We start from the raw sequence: 3,263 nt of genomic DNA on the forward strand, positions 1-3,263 counted from the left end.
ATCGGTAGCCGCGTTCAGATTGCATGTTACTCGCCTTACATATCAGGCTGGCGTAGTGGCCCCGTGAACGGTTTAACTTCTCATAGAACTTTCGTGTTATTAGCGCGGACAGTTGCTCGTTTCTTCCTGTCTCGATCTTCCTGTTGGCGCTTTTCCTCCGGAAAATCGAGTTTTTCTGTTCCGCGCCTGTTTATATCGTGCTTCGTTCGCCCTCGTGCGGTGTTGCAGCACCGCCCATGCTGCATTCTTCTCTTCCACTAACTGCTCACATTCGCCGTCATACCAGTCGTTTCTCTGATCCGAGGGCACCGTGCCAAGTGCGCGTTGCGGTGCATATGGCGGATCGAATATCTCCAGCCATCTTCAAGAGACGCTGCGCCTAGCTGCTCTTCCGTTGAGTGCACTTCCAGCTGCTGCGCGTATTCTTGGGCTAGTCTACCGTCTTGTAGCCGCCCAATGTTAAGCCGCGGCGTCCGACTTCGGCGTCAGAGCCGTCAGTGGTCCATTTATTGTTCGTACTTCACATTCTGATAGAAATCCATAAAAAAGCCGTCCAATGATTGGTTTTTGTGCTAAAACTAAATGTCCCTTCCACAGGTTCCCCGGGGCCAATCCGTGGTCCTGGAAGCGGTCAGAACGTCAATTAACCATTTATATTCATACTTCACTTCCTGATCGAGAACCATGAAAAGAGCCGTCGAATGACTGGTTTGGTGGTAAATAAAATGTCCTCTTCCACAAGTTCTTCAGGCAACCAGTAGGTCCTGAAGCGATCAGACCGTCATGGACCATTTTATATTCATACTTCGCTTTTGATCGAAAACCATGAAAAAGAGCCGTCAAATGACTGATTTTGGTGCTAAAACTTAAATGTCCCCATTCACAGGTTCCCCGGGGACAGTTCTCCGGGGGCAATCCGTAAGTCCTAAAGTGGTCAATCCATTAATGGCCCAATTTATACTCATTCTTCGCTTCCTGATCGAAAACCATGAAAAAAGAGCCGTCGAATGACTGGTTTTGTGAGTAAACTAAAATGTCTTTCCACAGGTTCCCGGGCTCTGTGAGATCCTGGAAGCGGACAGATAATGGACCATTTTATATTCATACTTCGCTACCTGATCGAAAACTCATGAAAAAGAGCCGTAACGACTGGCTGGTGCAAACTAAAATTTCCTTCCACAGGTTCCCAGGCCAATCCGTAGGTCCTGAAGCGAGTCAGAACCGTCAATTAACCATTTTATATTCATACTTCATCCTGATCGAAAACCATGAAAAAGAGCCGTCGAATGTCTGGTTTTGGTGGTAAACTAAATGTCCCTTCCACAGGTTCCTGGGGCCAATCCGTAGATCCTGGAAGCGGACAGAGCGTCAATAACATTTTATATTCATACTTTGCTTCCTGATTGAAAACCATGAAAAAAGGTCATAAATGACTGATTTTGGTGCAAACATAAATCCCATTCACAGGTTCCGGGACATGCCAGCGCCAGGATCCGTTTATTCAATTGGTTTTCATTCTTGACACACTAGAGGCCTTCTAGAATAAAGTCATAGTGGACCATCTAACAAAAAGAAAGATTCAAATGAAGTTGTGGCCTGACCCCTTTGATATGTATTGATCGGAACCGATTATAAAGAAATGGCCATATCTGACTTGATTCTGGTCTTATTCCAAATCCTAATTTATGGTTCCAATCAGCAAGAGCCCTACTTCATTTGTGGTTACTCATATTATTCAATTTTTAGCCACAACTTCTCCTAATATCCACCTCAAATTGACGGTTTTGAACCTTCCTCCGAAAAACCCGGAATATCTCCGGAATCGGTGGTCATAGTCCAGTTCATAGACATACCGTCAAACTGCAATAATTTTCTAGTTCGGCATGCCTGAATTGTCAAAATCGGATGACAACTAAGATAGTTACAACACATCTAATTTTACCCAAAATTTGCCTATCCTAATTATATTGCCCATCGCCTGTACTTGTTCCTAGTTCTTAGTGACATTTTCTTTTCTTTCGACTCAACAAGTTCTTTTTCCAAGTTGTGGTGAGTTGTATTATCCATGTCATCTTCATTATCTTCTTGTTCTTGGCTGTAGAAATTTTGGTGGATATAGACCGGAAATTTCAACTGAAATTAATGTTCATAATTTTAACGAGTTAAATGAATAATTTAGTTAACAAGTCTTACCTAGTTCAACCGCATTCATATTTCGTGTTGCATATTGAGCATATCATCATCTGAATCGGGAGACACCTCATCATCTGAGTGCATGTTACGGTAGTTTTCGAAATATTCGTTTATTGTAAATTCGTTCAGAAGAGACGGATCTCCTTCAAAATCATCTTCTTCCTCCTCGGGCTCTTCCTCCCACTCAATTTTCTCCACATTCCTCTCGATTCGATGGTCAGCATCATACTTTTCCGCTGGGTCTTCTTCCAATTCAATCTCTCGATCGTTCCACTTGAACCAATTAATAACTTTGTCACTTTCCTTGGGAAGTTTTTTCTCAATTCGCTTTGTTCCTCTCCAAGTGGTTGTTAACGTTGTCGCTTTCATTCTATGATCAGAAAGTTTGGATACACGCAAATCGATAGGCGAGTAAGATGAGTTGAAAGGCCTGTTTATAGAATACGACAGGTCCAGAGGAGTATCAAGGCGATTTTTGGAATTGTCAGTCCAAAGCTGTCTCATCAGACACTCTGATTCGAAAAATCGTTGAAACTGATGTATTAAAGGTGTCTCTCTACACCGGGTAATGGTGTGATGTGATACCACGTACAACGGATTTTTAGTACAACAGAAAAGTTACATCGTTTTCACGGTAGGTTTTTCTAACCGGTGAGCGTTGCGAAACATTCCTGTAATTTTCAAAAGTCTTGTTAAACTCATTTCATGACCTATATATTGTAATGTGAGATCGATCAGGTAGATGAAAGTTAGGTTAGCAAGGGATCTAAAGCAAAGTTTTTGACGTTGCCAATTTTGCTGAATATATCCTGTTTACAAATTTAAAATTTTAAAATATCTTGACATTATATTTTCACGAAAAAAATTTTTTTTTCCATGGTCGTAAAATTTATGATATTATTTAGGATACATCTGAATTCCGGTGTTTGTTTGTATGGTACAACGACACATACTTACCAGCAACGCTTGTTATTGATCCACGCTTAGAATCTTTTTGACCTACGGTAAGGACATTGCCATCGGCTGTGAAATTCAAAATATGATATTCCTCTAGTCACTCGAAACTCCTT

At 41.6% G+C, this 3,263-nt stretch overlaps 1 pseudogene; it reads right to left on the reverse strand.

Moving 5' to 3' along the window:
• Positions 1-2,212, reverse strand: part of LOC134221849 (serine protease easter-like) — a 10,044-nt pseudogene extending 7,832 nt beyond the window's left edge.
• Between the last annotated feature and the right edge of the window lie 1,051 nt (positions 2,213-3,263).

Source organism: Armigeres subalbatus, chromosome 3 (genome assembly GCF_024139115.2).
Source record: "Armigeres subalbatus isolate Guangzhou_Male chromosome 3, GZ_Asu_2, whole genome shotgun sequence".
Classification (NCBI taxonomy): domain Eukaryota; kingdom Metazoa; phylum Arthropoda; class Insecta; order Diptera; family Culicidae; genus Armigeres; species Armigeres subalbatus.